General features: G+C 47.3%; 1 protein-coding gene across 1 annotated transcript in view; it reads left to right on the top strand.

The window, feature by feature from the left end:
• Window positions 1-23762, top strand: part of LOC148442467 (bcl-2-modifying factor-like) — a 107344-nt gene that overhangs the window by 11318 nt on the left and 72264 nt on the right. The gene's annotated exons all lie outside the window — the stretch shown is intronic.

Raw genomic sequence — 23762 nt, 5'->3', positions numbered from 1 at the left:
GGGTCCCACAGCCACAGACCGCCCCAAGGCTCCTCTACCCCTCAACTCAGGCTTCCAATGAGTGCAGGGAATTTTTCCTGGGCAAAATTTATTACTGGCCAACTAGGGATCTGCGAGACTCTCCTGCACATGCTCAGTACAGGCAATGAGGGATGGGTCACTGAAAGTTCATCCTGACAGCTACCATGGGGCTTAATGGAAGCAGCATTTACACTACAAAACAAACTACTACAGAGGGCTGGATAAGAACAAGGGATAACCTTAACTTGGGGATACCACACAGTGGTCTCCAACCTTAATTGGGGTGGGAGCTACTTGAGAAAAATGAGACGTCTTGAAGAGCAACATATTATTTTTGAAGCTAAAATCTGGCTAATAACCAAATTTGTCATAGAAAAACAATAATGCATTTATTAATACAGTGATAAAGCTACTAAGCTTTTGATGGAGATAAAGTGAACGTATATAATGTGCCAGCCAATCAGCTCCTAACTGAGATATTTTCAAACACAGCCTGTGACATGGCAGTTGGGAGCTGATTGGCTGGGACTTTATCTCCATTCACTTTATGGTCCCACGCTCCCTTTTCAAAGTTCCCAATCTGTCCCACTGATGCCTGTTGGAAGCTGTCAGGGGAAGCAGGGTGCTGCTGGATAGAGTATGCAGGTGGGACAGTGGATGTCCTGGTCACACACCCCCTTTTCAAAGTGCCCAATCTGTCTCTCTGATGCCTGTTGAGAGCTGTCAGCGGGGAGTAGGGGGCTGCTGGATGTATTAGGCTGGTGGGACAGTGGATGGCCTGGTCCCACACTCCCACCTGGTACCACACTCCCACCAAACAGTGCCTGGTCAGCTCTTCTCTTAATGCGGTCAGCTGCGAGCCTGCTGGCAGTGTCTGTCATGCAGTGACAGGCGCTGCGCTACGTGACATGCATGTCCTATGTGCGGCTTGCTTGCCGTGAGGTTCGACCTGTAAGGCGAGCTACCCCACCGTGCTACCGCCGTCGCCGTAAGGCGAGCTACCCCACCGTGCTACCGCCGTTGCCGTAAGGCGAGCTACCCAGATTGCGGCCGCGAGCCACCAGTCACTCGCGAGCAACGGGTTGGCCACCACTGCTATAACCTTATGTGTTGTCACACTATAAGCATGAATTCCAACATGTACTGGATAAAAGAGGACATATTGAAATATATATAGATATGAATTGAAATGTTTTGTTGTGTAGTTTATTATATTGAAATTTAAGGCCTGGTACAAATGTGAGTTATCTTAGAGCATTTAACGCATATGACTTGGTAGTAATAGTCAAAAAACTCATGTATGGAAGTGGGCCTGTACATACACACATTCTGACCATTGTGTCACTTTTTAAGCCCTTACGAGTCTTCTATACAATTGTTACTGTTCAGTGTGCATACTATTTCAGACCCTCCGACATGACCTGTTCCATTAGGTACAAAATGCTCTGCTCCTGGACTTAATTTATGATTGCAGCCACCTGTGCTGAAACACCTGTCTCATCAATTGCCTAGTTCAACACAGGTGACTGCAATCATATATTAGGTGGGAAGTCCAGGAGCAGATTGTTATGTACCTAATGGAATGGGTCATGTTGGAGGGTAGGCTATTTTATCTGTTTAGTAAATAAAGGCACACATCCACTAGCAGACCTCAAAACGACTGCACGATTACGACTGTCACAAACTCTCAGACGGATTGTGGATGCTACCCGTATTCAGGGAATTGGCTAGACCTTTTCCTGAGGCGCGGAGTCTAATGTACCGGTGGTTTTCACCAGGGAGACTTAGCTGCGACCGACACACAGGTCGCGGCCCTCAGGTTAGGTTTCCCTATACAGGTGCTGGCGAACTTGGTTGGAATGCAGAAGACTAGCTTAGTCGGCGAGCCGGGTCAGAGCCAAACGGACGGAACGGTACCAGGGAGCAGGCATAAATGGGTCACAGGAAGAAGCCGGGGTCAGAACCAGATATCAACACAGAACCAGGGGTTGAGCAGAATCAGAGTCACGAACAGAGCCAGGTTCAGAACCGATAATCAGGATATGCACAGGAACGCTGGAGTATGGTAATGGAGCCTATACTCTGGCACTGGAGTGCTCCCAGGAACTTCCTTATATAGGTCAGAGTTCAATTTGGCCCCCAATCAGCACTTCCCTATTTAGTGCCTGTCTCTTTAAATTTCTTAGCAGAGCGGCGCGCGCGCTCCTATTGAAGCCGCGGCCTGTGCACACAGCCGCCAGAGAAGGGGGAGAACTACTGACAGTGGGCGCCGGGGATCTCCTGCCCGCTGTACCACGCCAGCCCGCACCCCAGCACCGCAGAACCAGGTAAGAGGGACCTGGATTCGGCGGCACTGTGACAACGACATTGTAATCGTGCAGTCGTTTGACAGTCTGTGATGTGCCTACACTGAACGAGCAGTTGTTCAGTGTAGGCACAGCAATCATCCCCTAAAGGTGCCTATCCACTAGAAGACAGGCAAAAGACTGCACGATTACGACATTGTAATCGTGCAGTCGTTTGTCAGTCTGTGATGAGCTTGCACTAACGAGCAGTCGTTCAGTGTAGGCACAATCAATCATCTGCAAATGTGCTGAACCTGACATTATCGTTAGGGTGACCAGCATGTTTGCCCGATGATAGATGTGTAAACGACCAGCGGGAGCGCGCATCGCTGGTCATTTTAGACATTTTTTTAAGCAATCTGCAAACAATTTTCAAATGATTATCGAACGATAATGATATCGTTCAATCGCTCATTTTAATCGTCTAGTGTATAGGCACCTTTACATGCTCAACCTGACTTAATCGGCAGGTTGTTCAGCATGTTTGGTCGATGATAGATGCCTAAAACGACCAGCGGGATCGCGCAATGCTGGTTGTTTTAGACATTTTAATGAACGATTTGCGAATGATTAATGAACGATAAAGATAACGTTATTGTTCAATCGCTCATTTTAATCGTGTAGTGGATGTGCGCCTTTAGCCTATGAAAACAGTTTTATTGCTGCTAATGCTTGTTGAGTAATAAGGTGTGATGGAGCCATTATTTTCACCTAATAATTTTCACATGTGGAAAGTTAACATTAGGTGCCCATTAGTACTCTATATAATGTTTCCCAGAACATGATTTCCTTCTTCAAGACCTTGCTACTGATTTTGGGTTAACCCAGTTGATGTAGAGGTGGGCGGTGTGGGGTTGTGGTGCCACAGTTTGTGTAATTGCAGCCTAACCCTATTATTTGTGACATTGTACAATTGTAGACTGATAATAGGCATGGTCTTCAGATACTGTGCCGAGAGATTATTCCTGAATACAAAACATAGCATAAAAATAGCTTTTACTTACAGGACTAGAACTTCTTCTTATACATATCTGGTATTAATATACCCAAGAGACCTAGGTAATTATATTTATAGATAAATTACTGGGCTTGTTCTGACTGTGTGAAATGTGTGGTACACTGGGCCTGATTCAGAGCCGGACGCTCTGACCAGAGCGCTCGCTCTGAATCAGGGCCCTCCTACCTAAAAATGGAGCGGCCTCTTGGACGCTCGCAATAGCTGTGGGTTACCACCCACAGCTTATGCGAGCGTCCATGTTGATGGTCGCGATGGTCAAGACCATTGCGACCATCGGGCTTGCGACGAGACCCTGCGGTAGGGTCTCGCTGCCGCAAACCCAAGAGTGCTTTTGGCTCTATCAGAGCCAAAAGCACTCCCACTGACATCACTAGTGATGTCAGTGGGGCCGGACCCAGACGGTAGGTGTTCCCATGGGAACGCCTCCGTCTGGCAGCCACGCCCACCAAAGGGGGCGTGCTGTCAATCACCATCGACAGCACGCCCCCTTTGGTGCGAGACGCATAGCGACAGCTTTGGGTCTCGCACATGCGCACGACGGAGCTCCCTTCGTCATGCGCATTAGGGCACCATCGACCCGCTTGCGAGCATCCTGCGCTCGCGAGCGGGTCTGAATTAGGCCCTCTGTACCTTGCTCCAATGTGCAGTTTCCGTGGTCAGCGGGGAAGTAATGTGGGCCATACAGCTAATGGGCGAATACCAGACTCCCCGATACTGATCCGATACAGCTATCCAATCCGCAGATAACTGGACTCCGATGATCGATAATCTCTCAGGGGATTGGCATAATACAACATATTAAAAAATACTGGCTAGTCAATCCAAATAGTTTTTTGGTCAGAATCGGCGAATCGAGATTGACCAACATGTTGGATTTTGCCGATCACCAGGCCCAGGCATTGGCAGAATGCAAGTCGACATTCACAGTGTCGACACTGATGTTAACAGCCAGAATATCAGTGATGTTATGGTTCGAGATAGGCTGCAGTGAGGGTTACGTTTAGCTTAAAATACCATTGTCAGCATTTGGACTGTCAACATTCACAATGTCTACATTCTGTCAAAGTCGTCATTATGTCAGTGTCGACATTGTGAATGGCAATATGTTAAATTTCAACAAAATTAGCTTGTTGGCATTCAGGCCATGCTGACATTATGTTATGGACATTGTAAATATCAACATAATATACCTATAGAGAACAGTTTTGAATATGTTTCCAGCTTCTGCAGTTGTGGCACTGTCTCCAGATCAGGATTGTATCATTATGTCTCAATTACTTTTTACTGTTTATATTTGAAACATCATCAGACTCTGCCAAACTTGTACTGAGCTGATCCAGGCAGGCAGTGAGGGCTCTCATCATGTAGTTTCCTGCTGTGCTTTTCTCAGATCTTTAATTACTCTGATGCCAGAGGCTCAGATGCTAAGTGTAGGTCTATCAGTCAGGTTGTCTTGGAGAGCTGATAAGGTAATGTCAATAACTTCATGCTGTAAAGCAATAATTCCTGTAATTTGAGATGTTGCTCACCATGCTTATCATGCTGCTATTGACTCTGGGCCTGATTCAGAGCCGGACACTATTTGCGGACGCTCGTTCAGAAAAAGGGGCTGGCTATTTAAATTGAGCGCTCGCTCTTTGCGGTCTGTTGACGCCTCTATGTCTGAGCGAGTGAACGAAACATGCGCTCGCTATTTTGTAAAGACGCCCCTTGGCCGCTCGCATCATACGTCATCTCCGCTATTTATTAGATTAATCGAGTACATCGAAAGGCGTATGAACTGCTCGCTATTCTTGTGGTAGCATTTTCCTACCGCAATAATGCGAGCAGTTCAGACTAAAAGACAACCAAGTGACGTGGCCGATGACGCTGCTTTGTTAATTATGCACACCCTTAAAACGCCCTTTTGACCGTTTGGCATGCCTGCGTTCTGATCTCCACTCCCCGTTTTCAAGCACCTTCCCCTGTTACCTCCCACAAACGCCTCATTCTGTCACTCAAATTAGCAGGCATTCGCTATTTTGCGAACACACGATTTCCGACCACACTGACTGGTTGGCGCATGCGCATTACAACCCATACGCATGCGCAGATGTGCGAACATCGCTCGGAGCGAACGCTTACGAGCGGCTCTGAATCAGGCCCTCTGTTCTAAGATTTTGTATTGTGTAATATTTTACAAAACAATTAAGTTTGCAGGTCACGTGTGTTGAGTATATAGAGGTAGATGGACAAATAAAACTGAATAATGAAGTAATGATAATCTGCGCTGAGCATGATTAGCATTAGGTTGGTATATGAGGCCGGTAAGGCGAGAGGTGCTTTAGGCCCCCGTTCACTTGAACAGGCTACATAGCAGTCTGTGCACAGGGCACACAGTGACATTGATGTGAGTGGTGGGTGAATAGGATAGGTTACATAGCAGTCTGTGCACAGGGCACACAGTGACATTAGTGTGAGTGGTGGGTGAATAGGATAGGCTACATAGCAGTCTGTGCACAGGGCACACAGTGACATTAGTGTGAGTGGTGGGTGAATAGGATAGGTTACATAGCAGTCTGTGCACAGGGCACACAGTGACATTAGTGTGAGTGGTGGGTGAATAGGATATGCTACATAGCAGTCTGTGCACAGGGAACACAGTGACATTGGTGGGAGTGGTGGGTGAATAGGACAGGCTACATAGCAGTCTGTGCACAGAGCACACAGTGATATTGATGTGAGAGGTGGGTGAATAGGATAGGCTACATAGCAGTCTGTGCACAGGGCACACAGTGACATTGATGTGAGTGGTGGGTGAATAGGACAGGTTACATAGCACACAGTGACATTGGTGTGAGTGGTGGGTGAATAGGATAGGCTACATAGCAGTCTGTGCACAGGGCACACAGTGACATTAGTGTGAGTGGTGGGTGAATAGGACAGGTTACATAGCACACAGTGACATTGGTGTGAGTGGTGGGTGAATAGGATAGGCTACATAGCAGTCTGTGCACAGGACACACAGTGACATTGGTGTGAGAGGTGGGTGAATAGGATAGGCTACATAGCAGTCTGTGCACAGGGCACACAGTGACATTAGTGTGAGTGGTGGGTGAATAGGATAGGCTACATAGCAGTCTGTGCACAGGGCACACAGTGACATAAGTGTGAGTGGTGGGGGAATAGGATAGGCTACATAGCAGTCTGTGCACAGGGCACATAGTGACATTGGTGTGAGTGGTGGGTGAATATGATAGGTTACATAGCAGTCTGTGCACAGGGCACACAGTGACTTTGGTGTGAGTGGTGGGTGAATAGGACAGGCTACATAGCAGTCTGTGCACAGAGCACACAGTGACATTGGTGTGAGAGGTGGGTGAATAGGATAGGCTACATATTGGCAGTCTGTGCACAGGGCACACAGTGACATTGGTGTGAGTGGTGGGTGAATAGGATAGGTTACATAGCAGTCTGTGCACAGGGCACACAGTGACATTGGTGTGAGTGCTGGGTGAATAGTACAGGCTACATAGCAGTCTGTGCACAGGGCACACAGTGACATTGGTGTGAGTGGTGGGTGAATAGGATAGGCTACATAGCAGTCTGTGCACAGGGCACACAGTGACATTGATGTGAGTGGTGGGTGAATAGGACAGGTTACATAGCACACAGTGACATTGGTGTGAGTGGTGGGTGAATAGGATGTGCACAGGGCACAGAGTGACATTAGTGTGAGTGGTGGGTGAATAGGATAGGATACATAGCAGTCTGTGCACAGGGCACACAGTGACATTGGTGTGAGAGGTGGGTGAATAGGATAGGCTACATAGCAGTCTGTGCACAGGGCACACAGTGACATTAGTGTGAGTGGTGGGTGAATAGGACAGGTTACATAGCACACAGTGACATTGGTGTGAGTGGTGGGTGAATAGGATAGGCTACATAGCAGTCTGTGCACAGGACACACAGTGACATTGGTGTGAGAGGTGGGTGAATAGGATAGGCTACATAGCAGTCTGTGCACAGGGCACACAGTGACATTAGTGTGAGTGGTGGGTGAATAGGATAGGCTACATAGCAGTCTGTGCACAGGGCACACAGTGACATAAGTGTGAGTGGTGGGGGAATAGGATAGGCTACATAGCAGTCTGTGCACAGGGCACATAGTGACATTGGTGTGAGTGGTGGGTGAATATGATAGGTTACATAGCAGTCTGTGCACAGGGCACACAGTGACTTTGGTGTGAGTGGTGGGTGAATAGGACAGGCTACATAGCAGTCTGTGCACAGAGCACACAGTGACATTGGTGTGAGAGGTGGGTGAATAGGATAGGCTACATATTGGCAGTCTGTGCACAGGGCACACAGTGACATTGGTGTGAGTGGTGGGTGAATAGGATAGGTTACATAGCAGTCTGTGCACAGGGCACACAGTGACATTGGTGTGAGTGCTGGGTGAATAGTACAGGCTACATAGCAGTCTGTGCACAGGGCACACAGTGACATTGGTGTGAGTGGTGGGTGAATAGGATAGGCTACATAGCAGTCTGTGCACAGGGCACACAGTGACATTGATGTGAGTGGTGGGTGAATAGGACAGGTTACATAGCACACAGTGACATTGGTGTGAGTGGTGGGTGAATAGGATGTGCACAGGGCACAGAGTGACATTAGTGTGAGTGGTGGGTGAATAGGATAGGATACATAGCAGTCTGTGCACAGGGCACACAGTGACATTGGTGTGAGAGGTGGGTGAATAGGATAGGCTACATAGCAGTCTGTGCACAGGGCACACAGTGACATTGGTGTGAGTGGTGGGTGAATAGGATAGGCTACATAGCAGTCTGTGCACAGGGCACACAGTGACATTGATGTGAGTGGTGGGTGAATAGGACAGGCTACATAGCAGTCTGTGCACAGGACATACAGTGACATTGGTGTAAGTGGTGCGTGAATAGGATAGGCTTCATAGCAGTCTGTGCACAGGGCACACAGTGACATTGGTGTGAGTGGTGGGTGAATAGGATAGGTTACATAGCAGTCTGTGCACAGGGCACACAGTGACATTGGGGTGAGTGGTGGGTGAATAGGATAGGCTACATAGCAGTCTGTGCACAGAGCACACAGTGACATTGGTGTGAGAGGTGGGTGAATAGGATAGGCTACATAGCAGTCTGTGCACAGGGCACACAGTGACATTGGTGTGAGTGATGGGTGAATAGGATAGGCTACATAGCAGTCTGTGCACAGGGCACACAGTGACATAAGTGTGAGTGGTGGGGGAATAGGATAGGCTACATAGCAGTCTGTGCACAGGGCACATAGTGACATTGGTGTGAGTGGTGGGTGAATATGATAGGTTACATAGCAGTCTGTGCACAGGGCACACAGTGACTTTGGTGTGAGTGGTGGGTGAATAGGACAGGCTACATAGCAGTCTGTGCACAGAGCACACAGTGACATTGGTGTGAGAGGTGGGTGAATAGGATAGGCTACATATTGGCAGTCTGTGCACAGGGCACACAGTGACATTGGTGTGAGTGGTGGGTGAATAGGATAGGTTACATAGCAGTCTGTGCACAGGGCACACAGTGACATTGGTGTGAGTGCTGGGTGAATAGTACAGGCTACATAGCAGTCTGTGCACAGGGCACACAGTGACATTGGTGTGAGTGGTGGGTGAATAGGATAGGCTACATAGCAGTCTGTGCACAGGGCACACAGTGACATTGATGTGAGTGGTGGGTGAATAGGACAGGTTACATAGCACACAGTGACATTGGTGTGAGTGGTGGGTGAATAGGATGTGCACAGGGCACAGAGTGACATTAGTGTGAGTGGTGGGTGAATAGGATAGGATACATAGCAGTCTGTGCACAGGGCACACAGTGACATTGGTGTGAGAGGTGGGTGAATAGGATAGGCTACATAGCAGTCTGTGCACAGGGCACACAGTGACATTGGTGTGAGTGGTGGGTGAATAGGATAGGCTACATAGCAGTCTGTGCACAGGGCACACAGTGACATTGATGTGAGTGGTGGGTGAATAGGACAGGCTACATAGCAGTCTGTGCACAGGACATACAGTGACATTGGTGTAAGTGGTGCGTGAATAGGATAGGCTTCATAGCAGTCTGTGCACAGGGCACACAGTGACATTGGTGTGAGTGGTGGGTGAATAGGATAGGTTACATAGCAGTCTGTGCACAGGGCACACAGTGACATTGGGGTGAGTGGTGGGTGAATAGGATAGGCTACATAGCAGTCTGTGCACAGAGCACACAGTGACATTGGTGTGAGAGGTGGGTGAATAGGATAGGCTACATAGCAGTCTGTGCACAGGGCACACAGTGACATTGGTGTGAGTGATGGGTGAAAAGGATAGGCTACATAGCAGTCTGTGCACAGGGCATAGAGTGACATTGTTGTGAGTGGTGGGTGAATAGGATAGGCTACATAGCAGTCTGTGCACAGGGCACACAGTGACATTGGTGTGAGAGGTGGATGAATAGGATAGGCTGCATAGCAATCTGTGCACAGGGCACACAGTGACATTGGGTGAGAGGTGGGTGAATAGGATAGGCTACATAGCAGTCTGTGCACAGGGCACACAGTGACATTGGTGGGAGTGGTTGGTGAATGCGCTGCTACCACCAGTCTGTATAGCGCTGCTGCTCACGTGGGCCACTCCCGCGACGGTCGTCAGGTTAACCGTCATGTTCGGGCGATGATAGATGTCTGAAACGGCCAGCGGGCGCGAACCTCGCTGGTCGTTTTAGATATTTAAGTGCCCGATTTGCAGCCGATAACTGAGCGTTTGCACAATTACGATGTCGTAATCGTGCAATCACTCAGTATTATTGGCAAGTGGGTGGGCACCTTAACTGACGGGGAAAACATTATGGCCTTCTGACCAAAGTCACTTTCTTATTATGCACGCAAAAGGAAAAAGTTTTTACAGAGCTGGCTTTGAATAACAAAGCATGGCCCCGTTCTTTACTTCTGCTGCATGGAATTCTCACTCCTCTCTTTGGTGTCTCTGCTGCCAATTTCATTATTATAATTTTTAAGTATTTAAAATGCAAATAAGTGTCAAATAGATTAGGACATAGGTCAGCCCTCAGTCCCATCATCTTTGTCAGCCCTCAGCTTCTCATTACTATCCTCAGCCTCCATCACCTTCCTCAGCCCTCATCACCTTCCTCAGCCCTCATTACCATCCTCAGTCCCATCACCATCCTCAGTCAGCCCCCATTACCTTCCTCAGCCCTCATTACCATCCTCAGTCCCATCACCATCCTCAGTCAGCCCCCATCACCTTCCTCTGCCCCCATCACCTTCCTCTGCCCCATCACCATCCATCACCTTCCTCTGCCCCATCACCTTCCTCTGCCCCATCACCATCCTCAGTCAGCCCCCATCACATCCTCAGGACCTGTCACCTTCCACAGCCCCCATCACCATCCTTAGCCCCCATCACCATCCTCAGCTCCTATCACCTTCCACAGCCCCCATCACCATCCTCAGCCCTCATTACCATCCTCAGCTCCTATCACCTTCCTCAACTCCTATCACCTTCCGCAGCCCCCAGCCCTTTACTACCACAGCACCCAGCTCCCAGCCCCTTACTACGGCAGCCTGCCGAGTCAGCTTGTGTGTACAGCAGACACACATGCTCCTTCAGTGAAAGTTACAGATGTACCTGATAAAGTGTGGCACCGGCTACATGAACCATGACGTCATGCCACCGCAACGCCAACTGCAAGGACACGCGTCTGAGCTCCCAGCGATGTCTGGGCCAGGCTACAAGGGTGATGCACGGTAGTCGGTATGGGTCCTGGTGGCGGTCGCACTGCACCCACTGGAGCGGTGAGCCCGTGACCCCATTTTGTGCACTGTGGACCTCTGGGCTCCTCTGGACCTCGGGGCTCGGTACAGTTGCACCCTTAGACCCCCCTGTCGCTGGGCCTGGGTACACACCAGAAAGCTATATGTGCAGATCAATGATGGCTGTTCATCACTGCAGCCCCGCTGGCCGCGTTGCAATGCAGCATGATGAGCAGATATATCTTCCATCAGCTGTGCTGCACAGCTGACGCGAAATGTCTGTGAACAACGTTGTCTTTTCGCACTGACCGACGTGCACATGATATATATGGCGGCCAGTGTGTACCCAGCATTACTAAAGAGACCTAAACTAGCCTTGCTCACCTGTGTTATCTGTTTGTGTATCATCTTGATAGTGATGATTAATTATGCTGATTACTGTCTGCTTGTCTCCGGTCCCTGGCCTGCTCTCTGTCAATTGGCGCTAACAGGAAGAACAGACAGGTCTATTTATATACGCACAGAGAGACACAGACATAGGAGATAACCCCTCTTCCCTGCATTCACATAATAAAGAAGCAGGTCCAGCTTAACCCTGGACCCTTCTGTCCCCCCTCCAACCCTTCTCATCAGTTCAAAGATTGTGCTAGATAAATTACAGTTAGAAGCTAAGTTGCTTTGGGTAACATCTACACCTTATCCTTCTCCAAGGCTTAATATATCTCCTCCGGTCCAAAGTCCCAAAGTCATGGTGTATGTGGGCTATGGCAGCCATTTTTTTTTTTTTTTTTTTAAAGGTATATTGAAAAAAACTTTCAGGTACAAATTCTTATTTTTTTCCCAGTGGTCCCAAAAATGGGTTGTATTTCCCGGTTTTTGAAGAAGGGCTAGAGCCAGGTGACACTGACTCTAGTCACTGACATCTAAACTTGATGGGGCATATCTTGGTAAATGGTGTGGATAGACACAAACTGGCAATATTTATGATGAGGACTCAAGCTGGTAACATATACTCATCAGCCATAACATTAAAACCACTGACAGGTGAAGTGAATAACAATGATTATCTCATTAGAATGGTACCTATTGTGATTGGGATACATTAGCAAGTGAACAGTCAATTCTTAAAGTTGATGTGTTGGAAGCAGGAAAAATGGGCAAGCGTAAGGATGTGAGTGACTTTGACATGGGCCAAATTGTGATGGCTAGACGACTGGGTCAGAGCATCTCCAAAATGGTAGGCCTTATGCGTTCCCTTTATGCAGTTGTTAGTTCCTACCAAAAGTGGTCCAAGGAAGGACAAACTGTTAACCGGCGACAGGGTCATAGGTGCCCAAGGCACACTGATGTGTGCGGGGAGCAAAGTCCAATCACACGGAAGAGCTACTGTAGCTCAAATTGCTGAAAAAGTGAATGCTGGCTATGATAGAAAGGTGTCAGAACACACAGTGCATCGCATTTCTGCGTATGGGGCTGCATAGTCGGTCACAGTACCCATGCTGATCCCTGTTCACCACCCAAAGCACCTACAATGGGCACGTGAGCATCAGAACTGGACCATGGAACAATGGAAGAAGGTGGCCTGGTCTGATGAATTACGTTTTATTATACATCATGTAGACGGCCGGGTGCGTGTGCATTGTTTACCTGGGAAAGAGATGTCATCAGGATGCACTATGGGAAGAAGGCAAGTCGGCGGAGGCAATGTAATACTCTGGGTAATGTTCTGCTGGGAAATCTTGGATCCTGGCATTCATGTGGGTGTTACTTTGACACATACCACCTACCCAAACATTGTTGCAGACCAAAAACATCCCTTCATGGCAATGGTATTCCCTGATGGCAGTAGTCTCTTTCAGCTGGATAATGCCCCTGCCACACTGCAAAAATTGTTTAGGAATGGTTTTAGGAACATGACATAGAGTTCAAAGTGGTGACTTGGCCTCCAAATTCCCCAGATCTCAATCTGATCGAGCATCTGTTGCATGTGCTGGAAAAACAAGTCTGAGCCATGGAGGCCCCACCTCGCAACTTACTGGACCTAAAGGATCTGCTGCTAACGTCTTGGTGGCAGATACCACAGGACACCTTCAGAGGTCTTGTGGAGTCCATGCCATGATGGGTCAGAGCTATTTTGGTGGTACGACAGGGATCTACACAATATTAGGCTGATGTTTTAATGTTATGGCTGATTGGTGTATGTGAGCTGGAGGCAACAGTTTGGTAATATACAGTATGTGATGGAGGGATCACGCTGGTAATAAATTTGATGGAGGGATCAGGCTGGTAATATATGTGATGGAGGGATCAGGATGGTAATATATGTGATGGAGGGATCAGGCTGGTAATATATGTGATGGAGGGATCAGGCTGGTAATATATGTGATGGAGGGATCAGGATGGTAATATATGTGATGGAGGGATCAGGATGGTAGTATATGTGATGGAGGGATCAGGCTGGTAGTATATGTGATGGAGGGATCAGGATGGTAATATATGTGATGGAGGGATCAGGATGGTAATATATGTGATGGAGGATCAGGCTGGTAATCAGGACCAGAAACAGAAATCATGGAGCCCGGTACACCCATGTTTTTGGGTCCTCTCCATCCTCGGGTCCCTGGTAGGTAGAGTCCAGTCGCTTGAGAGTGTGCCTTACATTTATGTGTGTCCCTGCAACCACTAAAGAAATTGTTCCTCCCTCCTGGGCAGGCAGATGCAACTTCAGTCATGTAGTAGATCACGACGGCACATAGGGACTGATTCAGAGACAGACGCAAATGCGATCACAACTGATTTTTCTTACGCAACGTAGCTGCGAAAATATGCTAATGTTCGCAAAGCTCACATGCGCATAAAGACGCCCACTGCTGCCTTTTCACCTGCGTGCGACGATGCATACCTACATAAACATCGGTAACATCGAAGCACATCGGTGACCATCTTACCCTCAGACCTGCTGCAGCCTTGGGTGCTCTTCTGACATGCAGAGCTGCGTAGGCAATCGCAGTGGCTAATTTATTCATGCCCATGTAACGGCGTTTAAACGGAGTGGCATGCCTCTGTTTTTGTGACCACTCCCCAGTATCACCCCCAAATGCTGGATGTCTGTTGCTCACTTAGCAATGGATTCCTCTGTGCATGCATGATCTCAATGTGATCGCAGAGCACGCGCAGTGTGGTGCATACGCATGCGTAATGTAAAACAATTGCTCGATCTGCGGAAAAATTGCATTAGCGTCTGTCTCTGAATCAGACCCATAGTCCAGGAGACACCTGTTTGCGTAGGAATATGACAGTGTCTCTGCAGCTCCAGCCCCACAGTGTCTTTGCAGCTCCCTTCTTTCTCCCCAGTCCCCACAGTGTCTCCCCTGCTCCCTTCTGTCTCCACAGCCCTCACAGTGTTTCTCATGCCCCCACAGTGTCTATTCAGCCCCCTTCTGTCTCTCCAGCCCCCAGGGTCTCTCCAGCTCCAGTCCCCGCATCCCTCCGGCACCAACCAACAGACACTTTACTTACCATCTTCTATGTCTTCTAGCTGCGCCTCTTCCTGCCACAGCTCCTCTGCTCTGCCTTTCAGCGGTGTGGTGCTGCTTGACTTCATGACATCATGTGCACTGCGTCACAATAATATGTGTCTAATGGTTAGGCACTAGGGGGAGGGTTATGCACTAGTGGAAGTAGTAGGGTAGGCACTAGTGGGAGGACTAGAGTTAGGCACTAGTGGGAGGACTAGAGTTAGGCACTAGTGGGAGGACTAGAGTTAGGCACTAGTGGGAGGACTAGAGTTAGGCACTAGTGGGAGGACTAGAGTTAGGCACTAGTGGGAGGACTAGGGTTAGGCACTAAGGGGAGCGCTAGGTTTAGGCACAAGTGGGAGGACTAGGGTTAGGCACTAGTGGGAGGATTAGGGTTAGGCTGAAGTTTGGGTTAAGCACTAGGGGAATGGTTAGAATTGGTCATACTTACTACTGGAAACTGCGCAAGATCCCCTGGAAGTCATCCTGACAACACCTCTGGACGTGGAAGTAATATTTTAGCTTAAACACCAAAAAAGTTTAAGTGAGGGGAACTGTCTAGGGTAACCACATGTTTTTCAGATTCCCCTACAGGGAGCGTGGCCAGGCAGCATGGCCAAGACCGAGGTTGGGATACAACCGGTATGCCAACAGACTCCTCCACAAGTCCCTTTATATGCCACCACATGCACCTTATCTGCTATCAGAGGAGTCAGAATGGAGCACAGAGCGGCAGCCCATCCGTGACATTGTGTTTGAAGAAAAAAATCATTCAGATTTATGGACACTGCTCGTCCGGGATTACCAACATTCTGGATATATGTACTAATTTCTGGACTGTCCAGAGCCATCATGGATGGGTGGTAACCCTAGGATAGGCCTCAAACTGGCAGTAGAATAAACTTGTGAGATAATGTTTTTGCTCTTTCACCGCACGCTTTTAATACAGACCTGCAACCCCACAAAAGCTAGCAAAATGTTCCTGGGTTAGTATCCAAAATTAGGATGTGGGCATGCACTTATAAATACACACATATAATCATATTTGCACAAATAGAAAAGCTAAGCACTTGAATATCCAGCATTTGCTTAAATAACCTTAGTTGTGCCCCAAAACCAAACTGGTAATCTGATAAACTAATAAACTGACTTAATAAATTATCATTGCCCACAATTGCATATTAATTATATTTCACAATCATATTCTTAGTGGCAATTTAATTATAGGCAATGTTAGACTGCACACATATTTGCCATATACAGTAGTATAACATCACATATTTTCCTGCGCACCTGTATGAAAAACTAGTGATGTTGCTGGATGCGATGTGCCGCTCTGGAACAGGACATCGCAAGTAAGTGAATAGCCTCCTTAATTTAAGTAGACTAATTAAAATTACTTTATCGAACCATAGTCCATGAGGCTGATTTATAGGATACCACCATTCTGTTGTCTGAGGCAGCAGTAATGATTGTCTAGTTCCCACTTACACAAATAATCATGAAAATTGAAAGAGCAATTATTATTACAGTTATAATCCACTGCGATCGCTATAATGTCGCAGCACAACATAAGGACGCCCACTTTACCTTACACACATCCGTAATCCTTAGCAAGACTGCAAAACCATCCGCAACATTGAGTACCATCGCAGCCTCACGCACACTTGCACAAGCTCTGACCTTACTCAGGAATTGCTAACCTCGTCGCACGCTGTGAGTACTCAAGCTGAGTATGTCATCGCAGTGGATAATTTATGCACGCCCGTGCAATGGCGTTCAAACGCACTGGCACGCCTGCGTTTCGCCAACCAAGGAATGTAATCTTCCTTATTTATAGTTCTTTTTTTAACTACATCTAAAAAATGTGCAGAACTGATCTTTCTTCCAGATCGCACATTAGCAAAGCAGAATAGTTACTGTGATGTAAGTTACAGGCGAGACAGCAAACTGAAGATCACTTCCTCTCTTGTTGCTGATGTAAATATACCGGGCCAGTCATGTGAGGAGACGGCACGACTGAGGGAGAGTGTGTCACTCAGGCCTGCAGCAAGATACTTATGCATCACACTCACAGCACGCTGCAGTCTTACTTGGATAGGTATGTATAATTATACTTACATAGCACTTTTAAGAGCTGTAAGAGGCTGGGTACAAAAGATATATTGTATGGGAAATCAGTGTAGGGAGTAACCAGAAATGTTACAGTCTTTCTATATAACTGGAACAACACGCCCCACCCCCACCCATATCTTGCACTAATAATTACTATTAAAATAAAAATGAGTGACTACAGGCTGATGTCTAGCTTTGCATGCATACAAGTGGTCCAGTTTGCACAGGTGTCCTTTTTATGATTAAATTCATCAATCTCTGGTTCTGTGGGAAATAATGTTAATAAAAATTATCCTCTGTTTACACACTAGTTACCACAGGGCTTATTATCATTTACCTTCCTATAATGGCAGTTTCTGGAACCTTTAAAGACTCTAGGAACCCAGAACTCTTCCTTCGGTGAGCTTACTTGCAGAGACTATATTAGCCCCAGAGGTTTCTCATTTTATTCACCTATAAACTAGGAACCCACGGCTGTCACTAGTTATTACAGAAGTGCTCGGACCCCCGTGTTTTGGTTTTGAGAAAACCACCCTCAAGTGTTTTGGCCCTGATTTGGTTTCGGTTTAGGATTTTTTTAAATTGATAAAAACAGCTAAAATCATGTAATTTTCACCTGTTTACATGCAATCCAAAACACGAAAATTCATACTTACAGCAGACCCGAGCCGAGATTCTTTTCTATTGGGAACCCCAAAAGTGATCTGAACCAGGGCTTGAATCGACTCGGAACCCTAAAGTTCGGGTATGTTCATTGTTCAAGAAAACCGATCTGCACATCTCTACTATTTATCGGGACTGCAATTTACCTTTCTACAATGGACATTCTGGCACGGTAGAACTTATTTTCCCTTCGCGCTAGGGACCTGGAAGTGACGTGAGTGAGGGGCGGAAGTGCGGTTCTATGCCCATAAAGGCCATCTAAAGAAGGAAGTTGTTCCCTTATGGGCTCGCTACGCTCGCCGCGCTTCAGGCTCGGTGGCTCGCTAGGCTCGCCACAAGGTTATATTCCCCCTCTATGCCCACATGGATGGTAGGGATTGATGTTGGACAGTAGCTGATGACGTCAGGGTCCTCTCCGCGAAGAGAATCTAGACACTGTCATTCTGGAACCTATACAACCAAAATAACACTGTACATTATGTTCCATATCTCGTCCATATAAGTGATTCTGCCATTTAAAACAGCCACTATTTACTTTCACTAGATATAATTGTTCACTTTAGAGATGATACAATTGATGTCAATTTTTATATGTGTTTGATTACTTTTACATGGTACATTTATGCATAATCTATGTGTCATTTTTGATGCCTGATAAATTATTTTTAGACTATGTTGGCATAGGTCCAGGAATAATTCTTCATATCTTTTCATCCATTCACTTCTGCGCTCTGAATTCTTTTTTTCTTTACAATAGCAGTGGAAAAGGGTGGAAGCAAGAGTAGAGGGTGAAGGGGGATTGGTTAGAACTAGGGGAAGGTTGGTGAAGGAGAAAAGTACTGGATTGAAGGCAATTTGGTGGAGAGCAAATGGTTGGATTGGATGCAGGCTGGCGGAGATATTCAAGATCGTGGGTAGTTTGGCTAAGAGAGAGAGAGAGATTGGTATCACGAGTAGTTTGGTGCCAAGGAAGAGCATGGTATTGAGCGGGTGTGGGGAGCGTGATGTCAGGATCAGGGGCAATGATCTGGATAAGGGGCTGATAGACAGGGAGAGTTAGGGGTGGTGAGTTGGGTAGATAAAAGGTTAGAAGAAGCAGACCTGTCTTGCCAGAGGTCCACTTGTGTGAATAGTGGCTGCCTGCCTGGAAGTGGGGAGTGTGCTGTATTTATGTGTGGGAAGGTCTGTGTCCAGCTACATTATTTTTGAATTGTTATGAGAATGATAATTGCAGTTATTATAAAACATAGATGAGAAATTAGATATTATTCAGACCCAATTATTATATTGCTTTTGTGCTTTTAGTCAGTGTTGCTTACAGAGGCAGGTGACCTTGCCCATTCCAACTATATCTAATCACAATGTCAGGTCCCCTACACTGTTCAGGAGTGAAATGAGATATCTACTGTGTCTGTTTTTCTTTTCATTATCAGGAACACTATTAATATTATTATGGCTGTACACATCCCAGGATATCACTGTGGGTACTATGACCAACTTCCATCAGTAACTACATACTAAAGGGCAGAGCATATCTTGCATGCTTCCTCATTGTGCATGCTCCAGATCCAAGCATATGCAACTGTGGGCTATGCAGAGTAGTATGTAAACCGACAGCATCACTACTTGTGATTGAAAGAGCGTAGCTGGGTCATAAAGGGGAGTTCGCATGTAGGCTAAGATCAATGAAGGCGTATCAACGTAACTGTCCTCTGTGCAGAGTTGTGTGTACGCGTAAGTATGCTTGTTTGCAGGCAGATCTTTTACACCTAGGCCCTGATTCAGAGCCGGACGCTCTTTGTGAGCGCTCGCTCTGAATCAGGGTGGCCTCTTTTGTTTTTTTGGGCGGCCACAAGGCCGCTCGCTAAGCTGTGGGTGACCATCGTGACCATCGGGCTTGCGACGAGACCCTTGTGGTAGGGTCTCGTTCCCACAAGCCACTGTGAGCTTCCTGCTCTAATAGAGCAGGAAGCTCACTACTGACATCATGAGTGATGTCAGTAGGGCTGCCCACAAACGGCAGGCGTTCCTTCAGGAACACCTCCGTTTGTCCAGCCAGCCCCCTCCCAGCCTACAAAACAGGGCGAGCTGTCGATCATCATCGACTGCCGCCCCGTTTGTAGCGAGCCCTGGAGCAAGTGAATTTCTCACTCGCTACGGGGCTTGCACACGTGCGCGGCACGCAGTGCCCCACCATCGATCTGCTTGTGAGTGCATAGCGCTCGCGAGCGGGTCTGAATCAGGGCTCTAGTACAAGCATGTTGATGGGTATCAGACTAAGCATACAATTAGGGGTGGTCTCGTCTCATATGAGCACATACTGTATACATATTTATGTCCTGGTTGACTTGCATTCAGCTCTGCATTAGCGAGTGTGTGCATACCGTTACAGTTATAGATAGGTTAGTGCAAGGAAGATTTTGGATATCAGAAAAAGGAAGCTGGGCCCCAAGTATGGTATTACACATCAACAGGTCACGGGTGTACAGAGAAACCTCTGTGCAAAAGTCACTAACTAGCAGGTGAGTAGACATAGACAGATGGACCATAGGGAACCACTGACATAGTTTATAGAGAGACAGATGGGAGCAAGGCAAGATAAAGAATGAAGTAGTTAGGCAGCTGGGATAAATATATACATTTATATAAGGGACAGAATATAAACTGACAAAGCAGAATGCAACCAAGGTCGTGGTAAATATTAACTCTTATTCAGTGCGTATAAAGCAACATCATTTTATTTAGTGCTATACAGTTATTCATGAGTACACCGATATTACATACTAAAACAAATAGGTAGAAAAGCGTGTGAGTGCAAATGAGACACACGGGCTGTGTAGCGTTACACATGAGTGCGTACTGTGGGTCTGATTCAGAAACGGACGCTAATGTGATCGCAACTGCGTATTCATACACAATGCAATTTTGAAAATAACGCAAATGTCAGCAAAGATCACCTGCTCCCTTCTCACCTGCGTGCGACTACGCATATCTTCGTAAACGTCGGTAACATCGAAGCACATCGGCGGCCATCTTACACTTGCGGCAGGTCTGACCTGCTGCGGCCTTGGCAGCTCTTCTGATATGGAGAGCTGCGTATGCATTCGCAGTGGCTAATTTATGCACGCCCGTGTAACGGCGTTTAAACGGACAGGCACGCCTGCGTTTTTATGACCACTCCTCATTACCACCCCCAAACGCTGGCAGTCTGTCACTTGCTTGGCGTCTGTAACTTGCACGCGCAGTGCGATGCATACGCATGTGCAATGGCAAACAATCGCTCAGTCTGCGAGAAAATTGCATTAGGGTCCATCTCTGAATCAGGCCCTGTGGACAGATCTTGCGATATCTAGCACGTTGCAAGCTCCATAGCCGAGCATACAGTATGCACCTACGGGTGATTCTTAGTCGCCTCTCCATTTATGACTGAATGGGTGTGAGAGAGTGTAGACAGTGCGCACTGACAGACACCAAGTTTTTGGAGAAGCGCAATGCGGGCGCAGAGATGCGTACTCGGCATACACTTAAGGCCTGATTCAGATCCGGATGCTAAGTTGCGCTCGCTCGCTCGCTCTGAGCAATGGTTGCCCGTCTGCGCATGCGTATAAGTCGCAGTGCGCGTGCGCAAACTAGTACGAGCGATCGGATTTTGCTCGCTCGCCCTGAATAGACTGCCCAGTGGAATGAGTGACAGTGCCGTTTGTGGGTGGTAACAGGGGAAGGTGCTTGTGAACGGGGGAGTGGTGCTGCGAACGCAGGCGTGTCTGACCGTCAGAACGGAGTTTAATGGGTGTGCATAATTAGCAAAGTAGCGTCATTGTACACGTCACTTGGTTATTTACTACCCTGAACTGTTTGCGGGAGGGTAAGGTCTACCTCAAGTACTGCGAGCAGCTCCGATGGCTCTCGATGTTACCGATTAATCCATCAAATACCAGAGATGACGTGTGTTGCGAGTGGCAAGGGGGCGTCTTTATACACTAGCGAACGCTTATTGCCAGGGCTCGCTAAGACATATAGGGCGTCCTTACGAGACGCAGTGCGAGCGCTTAGTTTAAATATCCGGCTCCTTTTTGCCAGCGAGCGGCCGCAATTTGCGAGCGTGTCTGAATCAGGCCCTTAGTTCCATGCACACTTGTGCTCGGCTCTGAGCCGCTCCCAAAGTGTGATCTGAGAGGAGACAAGGAAGGTGAAACTGATGAGTGGAAAGTATAAAGAGGATAGAGAACTAAAAGATAGATTAATTCTCTCAAATACTCAGGTTGCAGCGACCGCTTAAAGGTTTGGAAGGTACCCCATATACAAGAAAAAGTATGTGACCCTCCCATTATATATATTCAGGGTGTGCAGTCTAGGACCCCTTTCCCATATACCCCTTTGGAATTACCTGGATTTCTGCATTAATTGGTCATAAAATGTGATTTGCTCTTCATCTATTTCACAAGAATAGACAAACACATAGAGGGGGGCGTCATGATGCCGTGATCCTGGCATTGTAAAGCAGGGGGCTACTGACGTAATTCTACCCAGACAGCTCACTTCACTCGGGAAGTGGGTGGTACAGTAGAAAGCGGCAATGACCACCATGCGGGAGACTGTCCTACTTTCCCCATGCATGAGAGCCACCTATATTAGGCAATATCCCGGTCATTCAGGGAAAGTAAGTAAGAATATTGAACTAATAACACACTAACAATTATGATGTCAATTGATGTCTTTTATTGAACGTACCATGTAAACATTCATAGTGCAGGGTGAAAAAAGTATGTGAACCCTTGGATTTAATAACTGGTTGACCCTTCTTGGCAGCAATAACGTCTACCAAACATTTCCTGGAGCTACGGATCAGAGCTGCACAATAGTCAGAATGTTATAACATTCCTCCTTACATAACTGTTTTATTTCAGCAATATTCCTGGGATGTCAGCTGTGAGACGCTCTCTTCATGTCATGCCCCAGCATCTCAGTCAGGGTTAGGTCAGGGCTCTGAATGGGCATACTTACTTATACAGGCAGGGTCACACACACACACACACACACACATACAGGCAGGATCACATACATACATACATACATACATAAATGAAGGGTTACACATACACACATACAGGCAGGGAGGGTAATATACATAACTGGGGTATAACCTCTCTCACCTTAATGTGGACCCTGCAGCTTCTTCCTCGTCGACATGCTGCTGTAATCCCGCCCTTTGCTGGGGTCAGATGAACATGTGCTGAGATCCACCAATCAGGGCTCAGCACGGAGTCTTTCACTAGAGCAGCACGAAGGCAGTACAGGGCGCTGCTGCTGCTCTGTATCACAGCACCTGGCAGGCTGGACATTGACCCGGCAGGCTGTCAGCTACTTGACAACTGCTTCCAGAGTCTGTCTTCAAGGCGCCCTCTGGCAACTAAGGCACCTGGAGCTCGCGCTCTGGTGGAACCGCCCTCCCTCTGCCCCTGCATATACTCTATGGGATCGCTGATGTTTTGAAATTTATCAAGGCTCTAGATAATGCCATCTGTCTCCAATAGGGATGGCCATCGACCATCAATAGTTTACTGCCATCGAAGATTAACTACCAATGGCTGATGGTTTTTCCATCGATGACAGAGATCCAGTGGTTCTCCACCATCGATGGCAGAGTGGAACCTGGCGGGTTTTTTTGCCTCCCGATGTCATGAAGCATAGCCCCGCCCCCAGTGCTATCTAAGCCCTACCCCCAATTCTGATTGGCCCGAGGTACGCTGAGCCCCACAGCAGCAGTGGCCATCGAGTAGTGCAAACCATGGATGGTTCACCATAGATGGTTTTGGACCATCGACCATAATCAGTGATAGAACCATCGATGGTGACCATCGATGGATAGCCCACTGATGGCCATCCCTAGTCCCTAGCCAATTTATTCAGCAAGTTCACCCTCTGGAGAGCCTCATCTAATTTAGGATGATTATTTTCTGGCCTTGTAGTTGAGTCTCAGTGATTGTCATCAGGACACATGTTTGTCATTAGCTCTGCACACTAGAGTGATTCACCTGTTAGTAATAGTCTGCATGACTAGCAATGTGAATAATACCCAGATGTCTATTTAAGACTCATCTTCCACTTGTCTGTTTAGTGTCTTAGTGATTTTGGTTGACCTGTCCTCAGTCAGTAGCAGAACTCATCGCCTTCTGCATACTTGTGATTTAGGACATGACGTCATAAGACAGAAGAAAGTGCCTGACATTATATTACTCCTATTTTCATATAATTACATAATAGTTGTTGTAC

This window comes from Taudactylus pleione, unplaced genomic scaffold, assembly GCF_031769625.1.
Source record: "Taudactylus pleione unplaced genomic scaffold, aTauple2 ptg001497l, whole genome shotgun sequence".
Classification (NCBI taxonomy): Eukaryota; Metazoa; Chordata; class Amphibia; order Anura; family Myobatrachidae; genus Taudactylus; species Taudactylus pleione.
This window is presented reverse-complemented; position numbering and strand designations above follow the sequence as displayed.